This window comes from Argiope bruennichi, chromosome 7 (genome assembly GCF_947563725.1).
Source record: "Argiope bruennichi chromosome 7, qqArgBrue1.1, whole genome shotgun sequence".
NCBI classification, from domain to species: Eukaryota; Metazoa; Arthropoda; class Arachnida; order Araneae; family Araneidae; genus Argiope; species Argiope bruennichi.
Window position 1 is genome coordinate 73,580,784 of NC_079157.1, and position 17,248 is coordinate 73,598,031.

Below are 17,248 nucleotides of genomic sequence, written 5' to 3' on the forward strand. Positions count from 1 at the left end.
TTAATAATATGATTACTGATAATAGAGTCACTGAGCGTTTAAACTTTATGGGCACTAAAGAATATCTTTCTTAATTTATGTAATATCTCAAGCATTTGTCAACAAAATTTTCTCAGATTCATCATGAATGGATCGATTCATTAACAATGTTTCATTTTAAATGCATCAAACACTCAGAAAATAAAATGAATCGTTTAAAATAATCTGTCGAAAACAGGTTTAAAAAAACTACTTAAAAAACGATGTACTTAAAACTATAAGCATATATAAAAATATATATATAACTAACATAAATACAATTTAATTACAAAAGCATGCAACTAACCTAAAAATAATTTAAATCATTGAAAACAGGTTAAAAAAAACTACTTAAAAAACGACGTACTTAAAACTATAAGCATATATAAAAAATATATATATAACTAACATAAATACAATTTAATTACAAAAGCATGCAACTAACCTAAAAATAATTTAAATCATTGTAAACAGGTTAAAAAAAACTACTTAAAAAACGATGTACTTAAAACTATAAGCATATACAAAAAATATATAACATAAATACAATTTACTTACAAAAGCATACAACTAACCTAAAAGTAATTTAAATCGTCCGTTGATAATGGTTGCCATGCCAACGATCAGAACACAGTGCGCATGCGTGAATTTTCTTCGCCTTTTACGTAACGCAAATGCGTGAATTTTTCTACGCCAGTTGGGGTAACGCTATGAAGATTAGACATTTTTAATTTCCTTTATTCTGTGCTATTTTAATTCAAAAGTACTTCAGAATGAATCTGAAACATGGATTAATTAACAATGTTTAATTTTAAATGCATAAAACATTAAGAAAATAAACAGAATCGTTTGAAATAATCCGCCGAAAAATCTTAACCCTAGCCTCATTACTGTTGGGAGAAAAAAAGAACTAAAGCCTAAATCATTTGGCGTTGGGGAAAATTGAAGATTTTTTTGGCGGAAAAGTTGGCGGTGGGAAAATGGAAGATTTTTTTGGCGGGAAAGTTAGTTTTTAATTAATAATTGACTACCCCTAACATTTAGGGGGATGAAAAATAGATGTTGGCCGATTCTCATAGATACCGGATAAGCACAAAAAATTTCATCAAAATCGGTCAAGCCGTTTCGGAGGAGTATGGCAACGAAAACTGTGACACGAGAATTTTATATATTAGATACATCAAAGCGTTCTGCTTCTTTAAATTCCAAAACTATTTAAGAATGCTTTGTATAACATTTCTTAACTGTATAATATTATGAACAAGCCACCAAGCAAGCCGCTACATTTTCTACTTGTAGAAATAAAAGTTAATTAAAGGAATAAAATTGTTCATTTATTTGATGATGATGAAAACATTTGAAAACTATTCAAATTTTTGTTAACAATTTTAGAACCGGATTAGAGCCCTGTATTTCTCTAATTGCAAATCTGTGCAGTAATTACTCTTTGTTCATATATCTCTTAAAAACTAACTTTATAATTGCACATAATGTTTTCATTGTACTAACATTTTGCAATAAAATTTAATTCAAATATTCACCAATAGATGGCAGCTATGCATCGCATCCGTGATCGACCGTAAGAGGATACAAATGACGCAATACCATTTAAAAAGGAATAACTAATGATGAATTCGTCCGGATTCGTTTGGCTGCCTTTTCTTTTGCCTACTGCTAATCTGTTTTTTATTGTTAAGGTTCAAGGTTGCGTATTGATCATGGTATTTCCTTCCTAATAAAAGATTATCACTATGCAAAACAATAGTGAAGCAGTTTCATTACCATATGTTTAAGATATTTAAGCCCTGCGGGTAAAAATCATATTGCGTGATTTTTAATTTCTATTGGGGGTGGATGTATGTTTTCTTTTATAATAGATATTAACTAGAATTTTTTTACATTTTACATCTAAATAGATTTTTTTTGAACTTATAACTCAGATTTCGCAAGAGGTTTAGTTGTGGAACTGTAAATTTTATTTTGGATTAAATTTGTTATTTTATTCTAGAATGCATGACTTTATATATTTTTTACAAAAGAAATATATATGTCTTAAATATATATATATGTCTTATATATATATATAATTAAAAAAAATGTTCAATTATTTTTTTTTGTGAAATTTAAAAATTAAAAATCAGCCAAATGGCTATATTATGTCTTAAATTATATCCCATTGACACAAATTACATTATAATAATTCTACAATAAAAATAAAAGTAACTTTTTATCAATATATTTTTTACTAATCAAAAATATTTTTTGCATTGTATTTTTAATGATACAACAACCATCTTAGTATTTTCCCAAATTTCCAGTTTAAATCTAATTCTGCCATATATCGGTCTTTTCTACAAATGTTTATCAAAAAGCATTTAAAAAAGAATTTCGAAATACTCATTATTGCCTTTCAGAATAGTCACGTGAAAATTATAAATGGAATTAAAAACGTATTGCCAAATAGCCACACGATACTCTATAGGGTTAAGCCACGATTAAATGGTAAAGGCAACATTTGAATTTATATAATACACCACTTATAAGTTATTTATTTAGAAATCAAAAATTTGTCTGATACATTCCCACAGTCATTCTAATCAATTTCATTCTAACAATTCTTTTAAGAATCTGAAATATGAAAATGAGAATGGATACAGCACTTTTAAAATGCGATTTCAAGACTACACCTGAGAAGAACTTCAATTTCCCAAACATTTACATCATACCCATGTGGGATGTTTGATGACAATATAGTTAATGCTTATCAAGCCGACATACAGTTCTCTTTTGCGAATGTATGGAATGTATCACAGAGTAGAGTGGTGGGAAAAAAAAATATTTTTCAGGTTATGAAATTCTCCTAATGTTAAAAAGTGTTTGTTCTATTTGCAAGCAAATAGACCGAAAAATATGGGGGGGGGGGGGGATTATATCTTATGTTTTTGTTTGTTTGTTTGTTTGTTTTTCTTTTGTAAATGTTAGTTTTTTAAATAAATAAATAAAAAAAATTAAAAAAAACTACCTCAGTAGGAATTTTTTTACCGAAATTTTCTCACATACTCTCCATCTATCCCCCCCCCTCTCCATTGAATGATAGACCTTTGGTAAGGCCACAAACACTTTGGATGGCATCAGCGACTAATAGTCTTTAGTGCGAACCTAACATTTTTACTGAATTTTACGTGCAAATGTATGTTTTGAAGCATTTTAGTCAATCGATATGAACCAAAATTCTACTCGGAGCGATCTACTCTTACTTAAATCGACACGTGTAAAGAAATTCCTACCAGAATCTCATGGTATGTAATCATAGAGGAAATTATTTCGGTAGCTCTTTTCTCTTTTCGCTCTTGTGTTGTGATGTAGATTGGAGTATCTAGTCGCTCCTTGCTTGTACATAAATGATACTTGCAGGGATGGAATAAAATTGTGTTTGTAAAATTCAAAGTGTCTTATATATATCCAAAGTTGGAAAGCTTCAAAAAAAAATATATTTCTTCAGTTCTGATATAGCTTTGACCGAATTTGATTTTGATTTTTAATCTCTCCGTGCCATACCCTCGCTATAAAAAGACGCTTCATGTTACAGAAAAAATGTGCGGATGAAGTAATAGAGAGAATACATTAAAACAATTTTATTTTACTTAATGCCAAAATTGATATAAATCTGAAAAAAAAGAAGCATTTTTGATTAAACAAGTATAGTTTCAATATTTAAATTGGTTTGGGAGGATGTAAGTGAAACTCGAATTGCAACCATTTCTTCGTGATGAGGTCTGAGTAATTTTGTAATTTTGAAACCGGCATAGAGTTGCAAAATGTGGTATTATTATCAAAATAGAAATAATTACTCAATTATAACAACAAATTATTCGAAAAGATGGCATTTTATTATTTTAAATATCATAATGCATCTATTTGTAACAATGTTAAAATCTCCATTTGTCACTTAAATTTTAAAATTTTAGGATTTTTTTTCTGCGAATTTAAAATGCAATCTATGATTTAAATTATATTAAATTCTGATTAAATAATGATTTTAATTATATGTAATTTCAAGCTCTAAGAAACCAAAAATTACAGCATGGATAATTCAACCCAATGGGCAATTTTTTAAAACCTTGAGATCCTTTACGCGAATGAAAGATTCAAAGTATACTTTGTTTTCCCTATTTTCCCACTGATTAGAATGCAGCAGCAAAACTATTGAGTCCTCTGAGTTCGATACTCAGAAAAAATCGATTTTTCTCTCAACCCTAATTTACAATTTTCAAACCTGGAAGAGGAAATTCTATCATGAGCTCATTTTAGATACCCTCTACCATCTCCTTTTCCGTCAGTTAATCTGTGTCATGTTATTACTTTCACCGACGAACTTTAGTAAGCTTTTTTTTTGGGGGGGGGGGGGGGAAGGAAATAGAAAATTAAATAAGGAAAAAGTCTAATTAGGGAAAAAAATTCAGTTTAGTTAACACTGGCCTACAGATTTCAACAGTTTATTTGCTTCAGTAGGGCGCTTTTTAATGATTTTGATGTGTTGAGTTCAAAATATCGGTGAACCTTTAGAAGTGGTCTCCCTGAACTTTCCGGTCCCAAAATAGCCCTAATTTTGCTTTCAAACGGGGCGTTAATATAACTAAATCAAACCAAACGCTGAACTTTTCTCACATACTCTGTAATAAAGATGTTATCCCCTTCCTCATCTCCGCATAAAATTGTGAGGTTCGGACAAGGCAGTAAATGCCACGAACACTTAGACATTTATTTCCACTTATGAGAGTCATGTGCTTCATAGTGTAGTGAAGATTTCCAGCATTTGCACTTTAATTGCATGACTTTGGCGAAAAATAGTTACGAAAGATCGTTCTTTGGCATGAAGTTGGCATTTTTCTGAACCTTAAAAGGGATTATTGTCGATTATTCACTACAGGTACAAGAAAATTGATTGTATATTGATAATTGAATATGTATTTTCGACATCTCTTTTCCCGCCGATTGGAACTGAAATTTGGTATAGAATTACAGTTGTAATCACAAGATCATATACCAACCTTCTTTTAACCCTTTGCATTCGGAAAAGCAATTCGGTGCAAAATTATTCACCTAAAACAAAGATTTGTTTATTGCTCCGAAAAATAAATATATTGTTACGAAATTTCCTGGGGTTCGTTTAGATAGTGGATGTTATATGGTGTGCAGAACATTCAATCACCAGGCTGCAGTAGAAAATAAAAACAACGACGTTTATTTACACGAAGACACACAGGACAGCAACTATATACAGCACAGAAGACGATTATCTTCAGCCGAGATGTGCAGCATACAACAGTATACACAGCAGCTCTACTCCGTCGCTGCTTCGCTAGTCCCTGGAAGACGATTTCTTCACCGTCGCTTCCGACTACTCTTCGACTCCACTGGTCCACGACCACTGCTCTGCTCTGCCGCTTCCGACTTCTCCTCAATTCACCGTCCCGGTTCACGACTGCCAGGCAGCTGCGGCTGCTTCCTTTTATAGGTCTCAGGAGGCGGGGCTAGACGCCTCTCAACTAATCAGGAACGTTCGAGGCGTATCTCGGTTCCTACTGGACGGATCGGGAAAATTCTCGATGTTTCGGGTATAATCTATTTTGGCGCCAAAGTCGCCAAATGGTCACCAAGTTTGTCGCCAAGCTCTGGGACCTCCCATGGAACCAACTATGCTGGAAAGCCGCATCGCAGATTCGTAACAATATATACAATTGTTTTAAATTGAATTCTCCTAATTCTGTTTAATTAATTTGCATCTTCTTACTACTCTGCAGGTATTTTTAACGATCAAAACTGAAACATAAATAATTAAATAAAGTGTCAAAATGATGCACTGTCTTGAATGATGAGTGAGAGGCACCATCCGAGAACAAAGGGTTAATTCATTACGTTTCAGAGCTATTACTTTTACATGCGTGAGAAAGAATAGACTGACAGATGGCTCATCCCTTGAGGAATTTTTGTTCCAGAATTTATATGGATTTATATTTTGGATGATAAATTTGTGTACGAAATTGTATCCATCTAATTCTTTTTGTTTCGTAATTTTATTCATTTGTATTCGGATAACTGGACAGATAGGCTTCTTCTGACTGTCTTTTTACCTTTCAAAATTTCGATAGAATATAACACATTTTGTGCCAAGTCCATGTACCAAATTATCATACATTTATCTCAAAGCATTTGTGAATTATAATGTTCACAGAAAAACAGACAGACAGACATAATCTCAAAGATTCTTTTTTCGGACATTGTTAGGTCTGAAATGTGGAGATTCGCCAAAATATCGAGTACGGATTTTTTGACCGTACTTTCTTTCATATAGGAAGAAGAAAGAACTTAGATTAATACCTGTTTACTAAATATATTAACTATTTATTGACATGAAATAACAAGGAATTATACAGATTACTTGTTTTAAACACAATTTAATGATGAAAATATAATTTCGTAATGTAATCTTGACATTAGTTGTATATACGATGTTTCTTTGCTGCCTTCTTTTTATGAATTTACAAATATTTCCCAGCATTCCAGAAGTAGTATTCTAGCATTGGTGGATTCCATTTGCCTTTGGTAAGACTTCTTTTTCTATGCTCATTGGGTACATAACTTTTTTTTGCCAAGCAGTATTAATAAGATGGTGTTTTTTTAACCCTTTAAAGGGCCAATTTTTTCTGGTCATATTGTTAAAATATTTTTAGGCTTGAAATTAGAATAAGAAAAGGGGTTCATTTAGCTTATTAGATCAATTTAATTTGATTAATTAATTAATTTGGTTAATTAATAATTAAGTAACAAATCGAGACACATCATTTTGTCTGAGATAAAGAACTGAAGCATCTATGTTTCTGACTTACTAAAACAACTTGTCATAACTATGCCAACCTACATAATTTCATACAAAGATGGATAAATTTGGTGGGAAGCATACTTCCCACGGCCTTAGAAAGGGTTAAAATACAGAATTTTATGGGATACTTCTTTCCTTTCTACCACTAAGAATCGCTGCATGATTTTATAAAATATCTAGGGGGATGTTTTATATTTATCGGCAAGCTTACAATTATACTCCATAAACAGTTCAATAATATATTTTGTTTTTTCGAAGCAAAAGTGAATTCTCCACAAATGTCACTGCGGCTGCTAACATTAAGTTTCTTTCTTAAGGCATTGTTTTCTAAACGTACTCACTTACTGATAAACTTGGAAAAACTGTATGAATAAATCCTCCAAATATTTATAGTTACAAAATCGTTCAGTTCACTTCCAACAATTTTAAAAAGTTTGGCAACGAATGACTTAGCTTTATTCCAGGTAGGAAAAAAGCAAAATAGAAGCGTGTACAAAAACAGAACTTTGTTGCAGTCAATAGCATTTACGCAAACAAATTGTTATTAAACAACAGCAACAACACAATAAGGCTTAGAGTGGAGCTAGAGATCTAGCTCTGTGATTAATACTCCAAGGAAAGAATTCGCTCCTTAAATGAGAGTGTCTGTGATATTCGAGCGGCAGTAAACTCCGTTAAGCTCCCTGTAGTTGGCTAAGAATATGCGGGAATAGTCTCCTTAACAGGGAGCATAATTTTGTGAATTCGATTCTTGACTCCTAATAAAGATATCGCCATAATTCTTGTATTTTATAGAGCTTTCCTTTTTTTTTTTTTTCCCCAGCTAAAATTATCGCTACGGTGCCAAATGATCTCTAAGTTTGTTACCAAACGACAGATAATACTGATCCAACATCCTATTGGCTAACTGGATCAGACTAATTGCGCAGGGAAACAATATTATAGATTTGTATCACTATAATGTCAGATTTCACGAAGAGAATTGATTAGCATATAGTGATGACATCTTTTATTTGTATAAAAACAAGTTTTAAAATGAATCCGTTGGTTTCTTCTTTAAAAAAACCGATTGGAAGATTTTTTCTTGATTGAAATAGTGTCTTCAGAGTGGGAAATGAAAACAAAGTTCATTAAGTGCCATGCACATTATATATATATATATATATATATATATATATATATATATATATATATATAAAATTTTGGGACTTCCTTTGTTTAAAATAGTGTTTCAAGAAAATGCTACTAAATGTGGTTGACTGTGCCGAAAGACTATATAAAATTGTAGATATCATATTTTTTTCAGTAATATATTTTTTGGCACAAACTTATATTAATTATAAATCTTCATGTTATTTAGAGTATTATTCCAACTGGAATTCTATATCTAACTTTTTTTAAAAATAGTTATGATATAGTTTGGATACGATTGGAATGAACATCCTGTGAATTAATAAATAAGAGAATTAGTTTGGATATGATTGGAATGAACATCTTGTATATTAATAAATAAGAGAATTAGTTTGGATATGATTGGAATGAACATCCTGTATATTAATAAATAAGAGAATTAGTTTGGATACGATTGGAATGAACATCCTGTGAATTAATAAATAAGAGAATTAGTTTGGATACGATTGGAATGAACATCCTGTATATTAATAAATAAGAGAATTAGTTTGGATACGATTGGAATGAACATCCTGTATATTAATAAATAAGAGAATTAGTTTGGATACGATTGGAATGAACATCCTGTGAATTAATAAATAAGAGAATTAGTTTGGATACGATTGGAATGAACATCCTGTGAATTAATAAATAAGAGAATTAGTTTGGATATGATTGGAATGAACATCCTGTATATTAATAAATAAGAGAATTAGTTTGAATATGATTGGAATGAAAATCCTGTATATTAATAAATAGGAAAATTTACAATAATATTAATATTACTTCTGTAAAGTAAGGATATTTCACATAGAATCAATCTCACCGGTTTCAATGAATTTAGTAACAGAGTTGAATTATCTGGAAATGTTCCTGTTGGTTAGAATTGTAACTAGTCTTTATTTTAAAATGTGATTCTGTGTGGGTATCAATAATTTACTCCCTTAACATACATTTAATAAAAATTATTACAGAAATTATTAATGATAGGAAATGATAAGTTATGCTGCCTCATTGATACCCGCTGAATACATCTGATTCGTAGAAACATCTAAAGAATTGATTTATGTAGTAATATCGTGTATTTCGATGGTTGCTTCAAAAATATAACATGTGGAACTGGCACGAAATTTAACGAGATCTTTATAAACAAATCAACATCATTTAAATTATGACTTTTAAAAAATCTATCAAATTATCATGTTATAGGCTCTTATTTATCTTCGCCTTTTTTTTTTTTAACTTTACGAAAATTGGCATTTTATAATCAATTTTTGGCTCCTTTCTCGGTATATCGCAGTGGTGATATATTTCTGATGATCATAGAGTATTTTATATTTTCTATTCTTAATTATCAACCAATGGTATTATTTTAATTAAATTTTGATTTCATGTGAGCAGCACCATATGTTAAGAAAGTAGAGGAACAAATTAATAAAATTCTATAATATTATAATTATGTAATAAAAATAATTTTTAAGAACACATTTTTACTAGTATACTAAAAAAAATCGAATATTTTAAATTTTAATTGTGGACAATTTTTCACTCTTTATTTTTTAAAGTTATTATCAAAGGTTTTATGGATTTATGAAATCAATTTGATCTCAAATTAACTATCAGATGGATGAACTTGTATGGAGGCTACTAAAATTTAATTAATAGATTTACTAATAATCATACTCTTGAAATGTTAAATAGAATATTATCATCGAGATCATACAAGTGTAAAATTTTAAAACTCTAACGAAATTAGGAAGAAATATGTAAAGATTTTAGAATTCAATCTTTACAAATATTAAACAAGTTAAAAGTATGTAAAAATTAATTCTGAAGTTTATTAAAAATAAATTCAAGAAAAATAAGAGCTTTTTTAAAAACAAGCTTTTAATAATACACTAAAAAGTAGAAATTAATTTATTTATCAAAAATAGGGAGATCAATCTTACAATTGTGAAGTATTAGAAACATTTATAAAAAGGTTCAATCCATAGTGAAAATCATGAGAAAAATTCCTGATGGTCCACTAAAAATTAAATTTGGTAACTCTGTTGATCAACCGATTTTTGGCGAAAATATCGAAATTTTTTTATAAATATTCTTAATTTTTGTACAGTTTCTTTATAAAACTTTTTGAATTTTGTTTTTACGATTATCCTTTGGGAAATTACAAGGTCTTATTTATATTTTCATAATTTACCTTTTAATACTATTTTGCATATTCAAAAAATATTATTTCTAATTGTAAATTTTAAAAAAAAATGCATAAAAACCACAAACTATCTTCTGCAATTCTTAACCTACAGAATAAGCAATTTGTCGATTTAAAAAGATATTTAGTTGCTTTAATGCTTCATGAAGTGGAAAAAAGGAAAATTATACGCTATTCACTGGTTGAACGTTAGTATTTAAAGATTAAACAGAACTAGTTTTTTTCTGTGTTTTTTTTACGTCAAAAGCTTATTTTTTTTTTTTTTACGTCAAAAGCTTTTTTTTTTTTTTTTTTTAACTTCAGACGATTTTTTAAGTTGTTTACAAGATTTTGAATAAATCATTGATAAATTTCTAAATTAGTAGATTTCTGCTTTATGCCACCTTTTATTAAAAAAACTTCCAATTTTTGAAACATTTTAAAGTTTTAATTGATTTTTTTTTTGTTTGTTTCATAGAGATTCGTTCAATCTATATTACAGAATCTTTAAATTTTTAATTTTTGCATAACATTTTTCAAAACAATTTATTCCGAATATAGTGTATGACGTATAAAAAAAGTATTACAAAAATGATTATAAAATAGTAATTCACTTAAAATCGTTATCAGCGTCTCAAGCTTTTGTGATTTTTTTAGACCCCCATTACTTCCCCCTTTTTTTTCTTTTTTTTTTTTTTGAATATAATAATTTTGTGTTTCTAAAAACTTCTTCACTTTCAAAGTTTTCCTTAATTTTTTTATATTTATTTTCAATTTTACTTCAAAAGCTTATTTTAGTTTAATGACCCTTTATTCGTTTTAGTGAATTCTGCGTTTCAAAAACCAACCAGTAAGTAACAAAACGATTTCTTTAGACTAATCTAAACAGAAATAGTATTGCACAGCAAGACCGCAATCGGAAAAGAAAGTGCACTTTTTTCCTGCTTGAATCTGCGTAACAGGCGAAGCATTTTGCAATCTATTAGCTGAACAGAAAGCTTATCTTCAAGTGACGAATTCTAGGAAAACGGGCGACAGTCTCCCTTCCTATTTTTCTCGAAACTTTCATTCAAAATGGACGATTTATTTATTTTTTTAATGGAAGCATTTGCTCCAAGGTCGTGAAACAAAATAAAAAGAAAAAAGCATTAAAGCGTACGTTTAATATTGTGTTTCCAATTCAAATGTCACGTTTCTACGTTTCACAGTAATAAAAATGCTTGCTTGTGCTTGAATATGATCCACTCGCATTTTTAACTGTAAGAAAAAAGCAAATATTTTCATTTTTTCATTCCGAAATGTAGAATGTATTGTAATTATCAAAAAATTCTATTTCGAGATTTTGATGTTTTAACGCAGCTGAGTCTGAAAAATATCATTTTTGAAATTATATGTTTGTCTCTCTATCTGTAAATATAGTAGCTGAATCAGCGGGTCTCCCAAAACTTTCTTACATATTCTCTAATAAAAGAGTTATCCTCACAAAAAATTGTGATTCTTGCATAAGGCAGAAGTCGCTTTGCGTGATATTAGCGTATAATAGTTAAGAAATATTAACCTTTGGTGTGAATTTAGTATTTGTGTTGAATCTATGGTGTGATATTTGGCGAGTTTTTTTGGCGATTAATACTTGGCATGTGGTTATTAATATTAATTTTTGTTTTTGCGTTTTTCCCTAACCGATTGAAACCAAAATTTGACACAAAAACTACATTTGCAGTCTCAAAAATCAAATATCATGATTTCCATTTTAATTTCAAAAAACTAAATTTCATATATTTAAGTCATAGTGTTTACATGCTCCTGGAAGTACGAACTGACAGATGGTCAACTGCTTGTTGTATTTGACTTTAAATACAACAAGTTTTTGTCCTTATAATAGAATAAGATGATCCTAAAGCAAAATTTTATGAGAAGCTAATCAACGCATTTAGTGATATCTTAATAACATATTCTGACATGATACACTTGCAAAGAGTTTCTAGGCAAAGAAAGATAATAATAATTTCTATTAAAGATTCTTGGTCTTTAAGAAGTAAAATAAAATGCCATCAAAAACATAACTTGTAAAAAAACCAAGTCTCGCAACTCATTTCTTCTATCGTAAAAAGTTGTGAGATCCATGTAATACCAAGTCGGTCAATTTATTCAGTCTCTACTTAAGGGTCCTTCTGTCTTAAGTTATTACGTAATTAGCTAACCTAACAACATCTTATGGTGACCATATCAATATTAAAAATCTTTTATGGTTTAAATAAATAGATTGACTTGGCCATCGCATGAAAACACAATGTATCTTTACATTAAATTAGATTACATTAACATATTATATTAAATTAGATTGTTTAGTGCGATTGCCAAGTCAATCTATTTATTTAAACCATAAGAGATTTTTAATATTGATATGGTCACCATAAGATGTTGTTAGGTTAGCTAATTACGTAATAACTTAAGACAGAAGGACCCTTAAGTAGAGACTGAATAAATTGACCGACTTGGTATTACATGGATCTCACAACTTTTTACGATAGAAGAAATGAGTTGCGAGACTTGGTTTTTTTACAAGTTATGTTTTTGATGGCATCTGATTTCTTTTTATAGATAGTCCTTTTCTTATTTTTGTATGTAGTCTTCCTCTTTTTCTTTTCCAAGTACTACTTCTTGAGCTTCAGCTACAGTTTTTCTCATCGACACTTCGTCTATGATAAATAACACTAATTCTTTCAAATCTGATCTCAGAATTTGGAGCACTTCATCAGAAAATGGCTTGTACTTCGGTGTTTCCTTGTGTTCTACAGGCAGCTGCAATAGTCTATGTATAGTCAATCTATTAACATTGAATGCAGCTATTCCTGTTGAAGCACTAACTGCCACTTTTTTGTTTAAGTACGTCTTAACCCAAACTTTCGGAGTTTTTATTAAATAGCACTTTCCAGTGTCACCAGTTCCACTCACAAAACAGCGTAAAACGTCAGCGTTATTATCAGTTGTGTCCATTTTATTTGTGATCACATCGAAGACTCTTTTTTGATCGGCATTAAGTTTTGCGATCATACTTTGAAGATCAGTTTGCTCTTCTACCAGATTGATTCTCCGAAAGTCAACCATTGCATTTGCAGCTTCCACAGCTTCCAATTGAATTATTTCAAATTAGATATTGTTACAAACCTATAATTTTGTTTCCAGCGCGAATAGTGTCATCATAAGAAAGATCGTTTTACAGTAATCTGTATTGAATGCTGTCGGATGCCGAGCCAGTGATCCCAGAGCTTCGTGATAAACTTGGCGACCATTTGGCGACTTGGCGACGAATTTGCCGACAAAATGGATTATGCTCGAAACTTCGAGAAATTTATCGATCCGTCCATTATTACACACATATTTTAGTTTTTCCTTGATTTATACACTAAACGCTAATTACATGCTAAATTTGAAGCTTCTATGTCTGCTACAAGTGCCTTAGAATTTTGATGATCGGTCAGTCAGTCAGTCAGTCGGTCAATCAATCAGTCAGTCAGTCAGTGACAAAATTCACAAACTTTGACTAGTTATAATTCTGAAACTACTGGTTCAAATTTAATGAAATTTGAAATATACCGTGTTTATTTCATGCCTGCTTGGTTACTGAAAATTCACATTCACAACGAAGTTATAGGGGGTTGAAAATGGCCTGAACTGCTTCGAGAAAAGGATGCTACGGCCGTGCCGCTTGTTTTTGCTTGACTTGGCGGGGGCACTGGCGTGCCCCCAGATAATAGCAAGTAGAGCTCTAAGGGCTAATTTATCTTCCTATTGTAATGATGTTATGGAGCAACCACATTAAATTTAGGCTCCATTTTTTTTTTCGAGAACATCATACTGTTTTATGTATGGTAGCCTGAATCTCTATACTATGAATGAAGGACTTTTGCCGACCCTTGGTTCACCGGCTTTAATGTTTGCTAAAAAGAGGTGATAAATTATTTTGGTTAATTTGATTTTAATGGTTTTCTCAGTTAAATATTTTGAAATTTTAATAAGCGTATAGCATATTATTTTATTTTAAAAGCCTTACGTCGTTCTGTTTATTATGGTATGTATTTCTTTCATTGTTTGACTATATTTATAAATCCAATTATGTGACGGAAAGAACAACAGTGTTTAAAAATAGACGCATTAAACATTTTTCACCATTGCTTGGTTCTGAAGTTAAGCCTTAATGTAAGTACATCAAAATTTCAAAAATTATTTTAAAACATATCTTTTGCTGAAACCTATTTAATATGGAAAATAAACCGAATCTTCAAATCTTGATAGTCAGTGAAAAATGCCTGAATTAAATATTAGTTGCAATAATGGAAACGATGCGAGTCTCCCTTCAATAGCGAAATATATTGTAGTAAAATCTGCTTAACCCTTTTTAGGGCCGTTTGAAGTATGCTTCCCACTAAATTTATCAATCTTTGTATGAATTTATGTAGGTTGGCATCAGTTCTGACAAATTTTTTTTGAAAGACAGAAACTTAGAAACTTTAGTTCTTTATCTCAGACAAAATGATGTGTCTTGATTTGTTACTTAATTATTAATTAACCTAATTAATTAATCAAATAAAATTTATCTAATAAGCTAAATAAATCCTTTTTCTTATTCTAATTTCAAGCCTAAAAATATTTTAACATAATATGACTAGAAAAAATGACCCTTTAAAGGGTTAAAGCGGGTATTTTTTTTCTTTGTATTTTAAGATGTAAGGAGCTTTCGTTCTGCTGAATATTTTCTAAAGTTTACAGGCCGAAAATTTGACTTGATTTTTAATTAATTAAAATTTTTAAAAATCGTATCGAGATTCGCATATATATTTTGGGGCTGTAGGCTGTACCTATGCTTAATTTGGCAGCTATAACTCAAATAGCTTAGCTTGTAGAAAGCCACACTCGAACACTTTTATTACTAATGGAAATTTGGCGATTTTTTTTTTTTTGTTTACATTTTTAAAATACAACAATCAGTTTGTGAGAAATTTTACATAAAACAAGCAAATTGCTTTGATGAAACATTGAAATAAGCTTAAGGAGAGTCAATTTACCCACTCTAAAGATGGAATGCTATTCCCTGATAGATAATTGCGATAATTGAAGAATTTACAATATGATTTTGAAATCTAAGTCATCACTCTATTGGAGTGCCATGGAGTAATTTCGAGTTTCTGGTTTAAAAGAGCATTTACACTGTGCCTATACTGCCACTAATTATTATTATGAATGCGTAGAAGAAAAAAAAAAGAATTAAACAGTGGTATGTAGCTATTTTGTGCTGACTTGTACTTGCCTTATCCGTCCGAACAATATTCTCTTTCTAACAATACGTGTTATTAATGTGACAACATTGGCTTAGTAACGATAATGTGCGTAATGTGTGAATAGTTGCCAGCACATCTTGTTCTCCTAAGTGTCTTTAAATCTTAAGGAAAAGAAGAATAGGCTTAGTTGCACATGTCATCCATACAGCAATTCAATGTATAAGTACGGTGTCCCCAACTATAGTTCAAGGAGGTTCATTTTTCATTTGGAGATAGAGTGATACAAAATTTAAAAATTCTAATGTCAAATAATATTTAAAATTACGATATCTGTAGAGAACACTATTGATTAAGTGTTGAGTTAACTTAATTTAAACTCCACGCTTGTCTAAAAATTTTAGTTTCTTTTGAGAAAAATAGAGGGCAGCACCAAAATTTTCAACGAGAAGAGCTACAATGAACAGAAGGGAATGCCCAATTTTTCTCATGCAGTTGATGCCAAAGCATTGCCCTTTCATTTAGAATTACAGCTTTTAATGCTTTATGAGGGATTTAATTTGACTCAAGACGCTAAGTACCACGAAATTTTCTCTCGTTGAAAAGAGGGTGAAGACCTGAGTGTAAAAAAATTGTAGCTTTTCGAATTTGGAGGGCGTGGGGTAAAAGGTGGTTCAAAATTCCAAATTATTGAAAAACTGCGAAAAAATTGTGAAAGCTAATTTTTCTGCTCTAATATTTGGTGAACTGAAAATAGGGGTAAAACTACATTTAAAATTCACTTCTCTAGCTCTATCCTCCTTCTCTCAAAACAGTAAGTTAGAATAGTACTGATTCGAATTATTATTATTATTTTGTGCTCAGTGATTAAAAATTGGATGTCTAGCAATATGAAAACTGGACAATTTTTACCACCTAACATGCTAATTCCTAAAGAAAACAAATTTTCTTGGAAGGATGGACCGATATTCAATGTTCAAATTGCAATCAAGAATATTCGTTTGATACAAAGTTTTACTTATCTTGACCTCATTTAGATTGAAATATATTTTCATCAATGAATCAGGTCCTTAAAATTTTTCATTTCAGCTTTACTAATAAAAGAAAAACGAAGTAAATCAACAAGTAATAAAATGAAATTTAACTAATTACGTATACATTAGAGGTTTCAAAACAATTTTGCAGTTTCTTTGACTGTGAATATGTGGGCAAAGTTTAAACGGTTCCAATTTTTCCTGAATTAGAATTACACATGTGCGGGCTTAAATAAAAGTAACTTTTCAGATAACAGTTTCAAAATCTGAAACAATGTCAAAAGTGTCGCAAGAATGTAAAAAAAAAAAAAAAAAAAAAAAAAAAAAAATCGAAGCTGATTAACATTTTAATCCTTTAAAGGGCCATTTTTTTTCTAGTCATATTATGTTAAAATATTTTTAGGCTTGAAATTAGAATAAGAAGAGGGATTCATTTAGCTTATTAAATAAATTTAATTTGATTCATTAATTAATTTGGTTCATTAAAAATTAATTAACAAATCAAGGCACATCATTTTGTCTGAGATAAAGAATTGAAGCATCTAAGTTTCTGACTTACTAAAAAAATGTGTCAGAACTTATGCCAACCTACATAATTTCATACAAAGATTGATAAATTTGGTTCGAAGCATACTTCCCACGGCCCTAGAAAAGGTTAATCATGCTGAAGACCAAT